The sequence below is a fragment of the Trematomus bernacchii genome, unplaced genomic scaffold, assembly GCF_902827165.1.
Source record: "Trematomus bernacchii unplaced genomic scaffold, fTreBer1.1, whole genome shotgun sequence".
NCBI lineage: Eukaryota > Metazoa > Chordata > Actinopteri > Perciformes > Nototheniidae > Trematomus > Trematomus bernacchii.
The window spans coordinates 394,962-405,640 of NW_022987438.1; positions in this window are offsets into that span (position 1 = coordinate 394,962).

The window sequence follows — 10,679 nt, forward strand, 5'->3', positions numbered from 1 at the left end:
TAAATGTGTTAATGCTGCTCTCAGAGGGTAAAAGCTGGAAAAGCGTGATAGAGAAATGCAGTTCAATAACCATGTTTTTACACCATGACTTAAAGAATGTTCTGTTCTTCCATACTCTTTTAGGAATATAACTTTGGAATATTTAATGCTCTCTTTTCTGTTCTCTGTTTCTTATCAATACTGTCACCAAAAACTGTTAGTATATAATATAAGTTTGTTTATATTGTCACCTCTAATTCTACCTTCCTTCATGCTCTAAAGATGAGATCATTAAAAGGCTGCAGGATTGAATGCTCCTTAACTTCACCCTTTGTGCATTTTCTCAAAAGATGATGAGGATCAATAGAACTAATACTGTGAGCTAGTTCAGGCAGTCAACTGGAGCTACAGTGACACATGTTCACATGACATGCCTAACCCTCCCATGCCTTTCTCTCCATTCTCCATTATTGTATGAATACATATTTAAAGCTGTATTGCTGTTTATAACTTTTATCACAAACCTGTAGGTCGTTGATCTACATTCTGGATCAGAGTGTCCAAACCTTTTCACCGAGGGCCACATACAGAAAATATTCGAAGGGCTGGGCCGCTCACTAGAGGTGAGGTTTATCGCCTCATAAGTTAAGTTATAAGTCAGCAAAATCAATCAAATGTAGGTAAATCATTCTTGATAATAGCATATGCTTTAAGAAAAATAAACAGCCTCCATCACAGCTCTCCAGAGGGTTTCATTTATTGTGTTAGCAGCTCATCCCTTAAAACAGAAGCCTCAGATTGCTGATCATTAGAGGAAATATGAAGGGTGTATTTCAAGGTTGTTATGATAATAAGTTGTTGGGCTTTTTTTATCACTTAGATTTGTTAGAACATATTTTCAACTTAAATTGACTTCATTTATTGTAAATTGGGCTTATTAACACATGAACACTACTGAGTAATATATGTTTACAGATGTATTTAAGAAGTACAATACAAGACAAGATCAGGTTTCATCTGTGGGCCGTATTGCATTATGCTTTTTGAATTTGCTGAGTGCAGATTCAAAATGGCCCGCGGGCCGCGTTTGTCCGCCGGGCCGTAGTTTGGACACCCCTGATCTAGATCAATCTTAGCTTGTCCATTGTCTAAATGCTTTCCAAAGGAATGCTGTTTTAGAGGTGGTATATTCCCCTCATGGCCGAGGAGCTTAAGGGGGAAAGGCTCATTGGGGCTGGTCCCAGTTCTACACATAGCAGTCTCATATCACCAGAGTAAGGAGATTAGTCTGTGGGGTTTTGTGTGCATGTTTTTGAATCACCATTGTTCAATATTCGATGTAAAAATATCTGCATGTTGTGATGAGGCCGGAGATTATACTGAGGCTGAGGTTTCCTCGTGAGTGTTGTGCAATCACTGACACCACTTCATAAGATCTGTATCAACCCTTTAGAATCAGCGTCTCATTGGTGATCGGACACACGTGACGTCTTTATGTCATCATCAGTGGACATTTTGAAGGGTCATCACGTAATCTTTGGGTTTTGGACTCATCTAACAGCCACGCTATTCGTGTCTTGACTTCTGATCTGAACATTTGATATCTTGAGTCTGCTGCACAGAGATGGATCTAATGTCTAGAGTTGAGGTTGTCCAGATAGCAGATTGGGCGACTGGGGCTGTGATGTAGAGTCGCTGTCTACCAATAGAAGGGTTGGGGGTTTGATCCCTCCCCCTGCAGTCAACATGTCGATGTATATTATGACACCAATCAATCAATCAATAAATGCAAATATTATTATTATTAATTGCAGCTTACTTCTTAGGTTGTCCATCATCTTTATTTCGTCATCAGTGGAAACTTTGAAGGGTTAGGGTTATCAAGTAATCTTTGGGTTTTTGACTGAGCCACGCTATACTTACTTACTTTCCCTGAATGTGTACTTCACTATATTGTTATTTCCTTTTTATTTTAAATACTATGAGCATGCACCAATGTGTGTGGATGTTAGTTTCTCTGAGCAGCTTCTGCCTCTCTATGAATGTCTGTAAATGTGTTAATGCTGCTCTGAGAGGGTAAAAGCTGGAAAAGCGTGATAGAAAAATGCAGTTCAATAACCATGTTTTTACACCATGACTTAAAGAATGTTCTGTTCTCCCATACTCTTTTAGGAATATAACTTTGGAATATTTAATGCTCTCTTTTCTGTTCTCTGTTTCTTATCAATGTCACGATCTGTCTGTGTTGTGTTTTGTCTTGTCTTTTTCTGTCTCTGGTTTCCTGTTTTGTTTTGAAATGTTTTCCTCCTTGTGTCTTCTCTGTTCCTTCTTCCTGTGTTTGCCTTCCTGTCTTAGTTTCCCTGGTGTGTCTGATTGTTTGATTGTGTTCACCTGTTGCCCTTGTGTTTCTGCCTCCCTTACCCCAGCTGTGTCTCGTCTTGTGATTACCCCTCTCTGTATTTAGCCTTGTCTTCCCCTGTGTGCCTTGTCGGTTCATTGTTTGTTTCTCCTGTCTCCCACCATGTTGGTCACGGTCAGTTTCTGTAGAACCTATGTGTTTCATGCCATGCTATTGTTAAGCTTTGAGAATAAAGCTCGTTTTTGTTTCTAGACCTTGTTACTTTGTTTTGTAATCTGCATTTGGGTCCTACCCTTCCACGCATTCCTTACAGAATGAACCGACCAGAATTGGACTCAGCAGACTCTGATTGTTAGTTGCTACGGGCGGGACGTCTTGGGTGCTCTCTGGAGTACATTTTTTATACCTGGTATGACGCCAGATCTATACGGGGTAGAGTGGCGGCTTTGAAGGAGGCACGCCAGGAGGTTGCTCGCAAGCCCGGGCTCAGGGGTTTGTTGCCTGAGTGGCTACAACATTTTACATGTGTTCCTGGAAGCTTTTCTCAAGCCTCTAACCCTTTCCTGGGAACCGACTACTGTGATGTTGGAGGTCCACAGCGTCTCCAAAAGGCCTCTAAGAGACGCAGGGCAAGGATTCCAGCACCCCGTGTCCTGTTGGCTCTACGGCCGACGCCTACCCCATGTCCTGTACCGTTGGAGGTCCCGCCGACTACTCTTCTGCCGGGGGTCCTGCCAACCCTATGTCCTGTGATGTTGGAGGTCCCGCCGACTACTCTTCTGCCGGGGGTCCTGCCAACCCTATGTCCTGTGATGTTGGAGGTCCCGCCGACTACTCTTCTGCCGGGGGTCCTGCCAACCCTATGTCCTGTGATGTTGGAGGTCCCGCCGACTACTCTCCTGCCGGGGGTCCTGCCAACCCTATGTCCTGTGATGTTGGAGGTCCCGCCGACTACTCTCCTGCCGGGGGTCCTGCCAACCCTATGTCCTGTGATGTTGGAGGTCCCGCCGACTACTCTCCTGCCGGGGGTCTTGCCAACTCCATGTCCTGTGATGTTGGAGGTCCCGCCGACTACTCTTCTGCCGGGGGTCCTGCCAACCCTATGACCTGTGATGTTGGAGGTCCCGCCGACTACTCTTCTGCCGGGGGTCCTGCCAACCCTATGACCTGTGATGTTGGAGGTCCCGCCGACTACTCTCCTGCCAGGGGTCCTGCCAACCCTATGTCCTGTGATGTTGGAGGTCCCGCCGACTACTCTCCTGCCGGGGGTCTTGCCAACTCCATGTCCTGTGATGTTGGAGGTCCCGCCGACTACTCTTCTGCCGGGGGTCCTGCCAACCCTATGTCCTGTGATGTTGGAGGTCCCGCCGACTACTCTCCTGCCGGGGGTCCTGCCAACCCTATGTCCTGTGATGTTGGAGGTCCCGCCGACTACTCTCCTGCCGGGGGTCTTGCCAACTCCATGTCCTGTCCCATTGGGGGTTCCGCCGACTACTCTTCTGCCGGGGGTCCTGCCAACCCTATGTCCTGTGATGTTGGAGGTCCCGCCGACTACTCTCCTGCCAGGGGTCTTGCCAACTCCATGTCCTGTCCCATTGGGGGTCCCGCCGACTACTCTTCTGCCGGGGGTCTTGCCAACCCTATGTCCTGTGCCGTTGGGGGTTCCGCTGAGGGTCCTGCCAACTCCACGTCCAGTGTCGTTGGGGGTCCTGCCGACCCCATGTCCTGTCCCGTTTGGGGGTCCCGCCGACTACTGCTCCGCCGGGTTTCCTGCCAACACCAGATCCTGTCCTGTTGGAGGTCCTGCCGACACTTGTTCCACCGGGGGTCCTGCCAACTCTGTGTCCTGTTCCGTTGGGGGTCCAGTCGACACCAGCCCTTGCTCCATCCGGGGTCCCATTGACACCAGCCCATGTCATGTTCAGGACCCCGTCTACGCCTGTCCCCGTCGGCTCCGGTTCCTGTCCGGCCGATACTGGGTCCTGCCCGTACTCCGGAGCTGTCTCGTCGCCGCCTTCTTGTTCGCCCTCGAGCCCGGCCCCCTGAGTGCCGCAGTCTTCGCCCTCGAGCCCGGCCTCCTGAGTTCTCCAGCCGCGGTCTTCGCCCTCGGGCTCGGCCTCCTGATTCTTCCAGCCACTGCCTTCGCCCTCGAGCCCGGTCCTCTGAGAGCCGCTGCCTTTGCTCTCATGCCCGGCCCCCTGAGTTCGCCCGCTGTGGCATTCGCCCCTTTTTGGACTCTGCCTTGCCCCCGGGCCGTCCGCCCGGGACCCCTTCCGGGCCCGTCCACCGGACCCCCTCCACCCACCCTTTTGGAAATGTTGGACTATGTTTTTTGGGACGTCTGGGATCCGTCCCTTGAGGGGGGGGGTTATGTCACGATCTGTCTGTGTTGTGTTTTGTCTTGTCTTTTTCTGTCTCTGGTTTCCTGTTTTGTTTTGAAATGTTTTCCTCATTGTGTCTTCTCTGTTCCTTCTTCCTGTGTTTGCCTTCCTGTCTTAGTTTCCCTGGTGTGTCTGATTGTCTGATTGTGTTCACCTGTTGCCCTTGTGTTTCTGCCTCCCTTACCCCAGCTGTGTCTCGTCTTGTGATTACCCCTCTCTGTATTTAGTCTTGTCTTCCCCTGTGTGCCTTGTCGGTTCATTGTGTGTTTCTCCTGTCTCCCACCATGTTGGTCACGGTCAGTTTCTGTAGAACCTATGTGTTTCATGCCATGCTATTGTTAAGCTTTGAGAATAAAGCTCGTTTTTGTTTCTAGACCTTGTTACTTTGTTTTGTAATCTGCATTTGGGTCCTACCCTTCCACGCATTCCTTACAGAATGAACCGACCAGAATTGGACTCAGCAGACTCTGATTGTTAGTTGCTACGGGCGGGACGTCTTGGGTGCTCTCTGGAGTACATTTTTTATACCTGGTATGACGCCAGATCTATACGGGGTAGAGTGGCGGCTTTGAAGGAGGCACGCCAGGAGGTTGCTCGCAAGCCCGGGCTCAGGGGTTTGTTGCCTGAGTGGCTACAACATTTTACATGTGTTCCTGGAAGCTTTTCTCAAGCCTCTAACCCTTTCCTGGGAACCGACTACTGTGATGTTGGAGGTCCACAGCGTCTCCAAAAGGCCTCTAAGAGACGCAGGGCAAGGATTCCAGCACCCCGTGTCCTGTTGGCTCTACGGCCGACGCCTACCCCATGTCCTGTACCGTTGGAGGTCCCGCCGACTACTCTTCTGCCGGGGGTCCTGCCAACCCTATGTCCTGTGATGTTGGAGGTCCCGCCGACTACTCTTCTGCCGGGGGTCCTGCCAACCCTATGTCCTGTGATGTTGGAGGTCCCGCCGACTACTCTTCTGCCGGGGGTCCTGCCAACCCTATGTCCTGTGATGTTGGAGGTCCCGCCGACTACTCTCCTGCCGGGGGTCCTGCCAACCCTATGTCCTGTGATGTTGGAGGTCCCGCCGACTACTCTCCTGCCGGGGGTCCTGCCAACCCTATGTCCTGTGATGTTGGAGGTCCCGCCGACTACTCTCCTGCCGGGGGTCTTGCCAACTCCATGTCCTGTGATGTTGGAGGTCCCGCCGACTACTCTTCTGCCGGGGGTCCTGCCAACCCTATGACCTGTGATGTTGGAGGTCCCGCCGACTACTCTTCTGCCGGGGGTCCTGCCAACCCTAGACCTGTGATGTTGGAGGTCCCGCCGACTACTCTCCTGCCAGGGGTCCTGCCAACCCTATGTCCTGTGATGTTGGAGGTCCCGCCGACTACTCTCTGCCGGGGGTCTTGCCAACTCCATGTCCTGTGATGTTGGAGGTCCCGCCGACTACTCTTCTGCCGGGGGTCCTGCCAACCCTATGTCCTGTGATGTTGGAGGTCCCGCCGACTACTCTCCTGCCGGGGGTCCTGCCAACCCTATGTCCTGTGATGTTGGAGGTCCCGCCGACTACTCTCCTGCCGGGGGTCTTGCCAACTCCATGTCCTGTCCCATTGGGGGTTCCGCCGACTACTCTTCTGCCGGGGGTCCTGCCAACCCTATGTCCTGTGATGTTGGAGGTCCCGCCGACTACTCTCCTGCCAGGGGTCTTGCCAACTCCATGTCCTGTCCCATTGGGGGTCCCGCCGACTACTCTTCTGCCGGGGGTCTTGCCAACCCTATGTCCTGTGCCGTTGGGGGTTCCGCTGAGGGTCCTGCCAACTCCACGTCCAGTGTCGTTGGGGGTCCTGCCGACCCCATGTCCTGTCCCGTTGGGGGTCCCGCCGACTACTGCTCCGCCGGGTTTCCTGCCAACACCAGATCCTGTCCTGTTGGAGGTCCTGCCGACACTTGTTCCACCGGGGGTCCTGCCAACTCTGTGTCCTGTTCCGTTGGGGGTCCAGTCGACACCAGCCCTTGCTCCATCCGGGGTCCCATTGACACCAGCCCATGTCATGTTCAGGACCCCGTCTACGCCTGTCCCGTCGGCTCCGGTTCCTGTCCGGCCGATACTGGGTCCTGCCCGTACTCCGGAGCTGTCTCGTCGCCGCCTTCTTGTTCGCCCTCGAGCCCGGCCCCCTGAGTGCCGCAGTCTTCGCCCTCGAGCCCGGCCTCCTGAGTTCTCCAGCCGCGGTCTTCGCCCTCGGGCTCGGCCTCCTGATTCTTCCAGCCACTGCCTTCGCCCTCGAGCCCGGTCCTCTGAGAGCCGCTGCCTTTGCTCTCATGCCCGGCCCCCTGAGTTCGCCCGCTGTGGCATTCGCCCCTTTTTGGACTCTGCCTTGCCCCCGGGCCGTCCGCCCGGGACCCCTTCCGGGCCCGTCCACCGGACCCCCTCCACCCACCCTTTTGGAAATGTTGGACTATGTTTTTTGGGACGTCTGGGATCCGTCCCTTGAGGGGGGGGTTATGTCACGATCTGTCTGTGTTGTGTTTTGTCTTGTCTTTTTCTGTCTCTGGTTTCCTGTTTTGTTTTGAAATGTTTTCCTCATTGTGTCTTCTCTGTTCCTTCTTCCTGTGTTTGCCTTCCTGTCTTAGTTTCCCTGGTGTGTCTGATTGTCTGATTGTGTTCACCTGTTGCCCTTGTGTTTCTGCCTCCCTTACCCCAGCTGTGTCTCGTCTTGTGATTACCCCTCTCTGTATTTAGTCTTGTCTTCCCCTGTGTGCCTTGTCGGTTCATTGTGTGTTTCTCCTGTCTCCCACCATGTTGGTCACGGTCAGTTTCTGTAGAACCTATGTGTTTCATGCCATGCTATTGTTCAGCTTTAGAATAAAGCTCGTTTTTGTTTCTAGACCTTGTTACTTTGTTTTGTAATCTGCATTTGGGTCCTACCCTTCCACGCATTCCTTACAATCAATACTGTCACCGAAAACTGTTAGTATATAATATAAGTTTGTTTATATTGTCACCTCTAATTCTACCTTCCTTCATGCTCTAAAGATGAGATCATTAAAAGGCTGCAGGATTGATGCTCCTTAACTTCACCCTTTGTGCATTTTCTCAAAAGATGATAAAGATCAATAGAACTAATACTGTGAGCTAGTTCAGGCAGTCAACTGGAGCTACAGTGACACATGTTCACATGACATGCCTAACCCTCCCATGCCTTTCTCTCCATTCTCCATTATTGTATGAATACATATTTAAAGCTGTATTGCTGTTTAGAACTTTTATCACAAACCTGTAGGTCGTTGATCTACATTCTGGATCAGAGTGTCCAAACCTTTTCACAGAGGACCACATACAGAAAATATACGAAGGGCTGGGCCGCTCACTAGAGGTGAGGTTTATCGCCTCATAAGTTAAGTTATAAGTCAGCTAAATCAATCAAATGTAGGTAAATCATTCTTGATAATAGCATATGCTTTAAGAAAAAGAAACAGCCTCCATCACAGCTCTCCAGAGGGTTTCATTTATTGTGTTAGCAGCTCATCCCTTAAAACAGAAGCCTCAGATTGCTGATCATTAGAGGAAATATGAAGGGTGTATTTCAAGGTTGTTATGATAATAAGTTGTTGGGCTTTTTTTATCAACTTAGATTTGTTAGAACATATTTTCAACTTAAATTGACTTAATTTATTGTAAATTGGGCTTATTAACACATGAACACTACTGAGTAATATATGTTTACAGATGTATTTAAGAAGTACAATACAAGACAAGATCAGGTTTCATTTGTGGGCCGTATTCCATTATACTTTAAGAATTTGCTGAGGGCCGATTCAAAATGGCCCGTGGACCGCATTTGTCCCCCGGGCCGTAGTTTGGACACCCCTGATCTAGATCAATGTTAGCTTGTCAATTTTCTAAATGCTTTCCAAAGGAATGCTGTTTTAGAGGTGGTATATTCCCCTCATGGCCGAGGAGCTTAAGGGGGAGACGCTCAATGGGGCTGGTCCAACGCCTACACATAGCAGTCTCACTAGATACTATATTCCCTCATAGCCCTGGAGTTCAGGGGGAAAGGCTCATTGTGGCTGTTCCCAGTTCTACACATAGCAGTCTCATATCACCAGAGTAAGGAGATTAGTCTGTGGGGTTTTGTGTGAACGTTTTTGAATCACCATTGCTCAATATTCAATGTAAAAATATATGCGTGTTGTGATGAGGCCGGAGATTATACTGAGGCTGAGGTTTCCTCGTGAGTGTTGTGCAATCACTGACACCACTTCATAAGATCTGTATCAACCCTTTAGAATCAGCGTCTCATTGGTGGTCGGACACACGTGACGTCTTTATGTCAACTTCAGTGGAAATGTTGAAGCGTTATCAAGTAATCTTTGGGTTTCGGACTTACCTCAAAGCCACGCTATTCGTGTCCTGACTTCTGATCTGAACATTTGATATCTTGAGTCTGCTGCACAGAGATGGATCTAATGTCTAGAGTTGAGGTTGTCCAGATAGCAGCTTGGGCGACTGGGGCTGTGATGTAGAGTCGCTGTCTACCAATAGAAGGGTTGGGGGTTTGATCCCTCCCCCTGCAGTCAACATGTCGATGTATACTTGTGCAAAATACTGAACCCCAAGTTGCTCCCGATGGCATGGCCAATGTGTGTGATTGTTAGTTTCTCTGAGCAGCTTCTGCCTCTCTATGAATGTCTGTAAATGTGTTAATGCTGCTCTCAGAGGGTAAAAGCTGGAAAAGCGTGATAGAAAAATGCAGTTCAATAACCATGTTTTTACACCATGACTTAAAGAATGTTCTGTTCTTCCATACTCTTTTAGGAATATAACTTTGGAATATTTAATGCTCTCTTTTCTGTTCTCTGTTTCTTATCAATCAGTCACCGAAAACTGTTTGTATATAATATAAGTCCATTTGTTTTGATTGTCACCTTTAATTCTACCTTCCTTCATGCTGTAAAGATGAGATATTTGAAAGGATTGAATGCTCCTTAACTTCACCCTTTGAGCATTTTCTCAAAAGATGATAAGGATCAATAGAACTAATACTGTGAGCTAGTTCAGGCAGTCAACTGGAGCTACAGTGACACATGTTCACATGACATGCCTAACCCTCCCATGCCTTTCTCTCCATTCTCCATTATTGTATGAATACATATTTAAAGCTGTATTGCTGTTTAGAACTTTGATCACAAACCTGTAGGTCGTTGATCTACATTCTGGATCAGAGTGTCCAAACCTTTTCACCGAGGGCCACATACAGAAAATATTCGAAGGGCTGGGCCGCTCACCAGAGGTGAGGTTTATCGCCTCATAAGTTAAGTTGTAAGTCAGCTAAATCAATCAAATGTAGGTAAATCATTCTTGATAATAGCATATGCTTTAAGAAAAATAAACAGCCTCCATCACAGCTCTCCAGAGGGTTTCATGTATTGTGTTAGCAGCTCATCCCTTAAAACAGAAGCCTCAGATTGCTGATCATTAGAGGAAATATGAAGGGTGTATTTCAAGGTTGTTATGATAATAAGTTGTTGGGCTTTTTTTTATCACTTAGATTTGTTAGAACATATTTTGAACTTAAATTGACTTAATTCATTGTAAATTGGGCTTATTAACACATGAACACTACTGAGTAATATATGTTTAAAGATGTATTTAAGAAGTACAATACAAGACAAGATCAGGTTTCATTTGTGGGCCGTATTGCATTATACTTTTTGAATTTGCTGACTGCCGATTCAAAATGGCCCGCGGGCCGCGTTTGTCCGCCGGGCCGTAGTTTGGACACCCCTGATCTAGATCAATGTTAGCTTGTCCATTGTCTAAATGCTTTCCAAAGGAATGCTGTTTTAGAGGTGGTATATTCCCCTCATGGCCGAGGAGCTTAAGGGGGAGACGCTCAATGGGGCTGGTCCAACGCCTACGCATAGCAGTCTCACTAGATACTATATTCCCTCAAAGCTGAGGAGATGAAGTT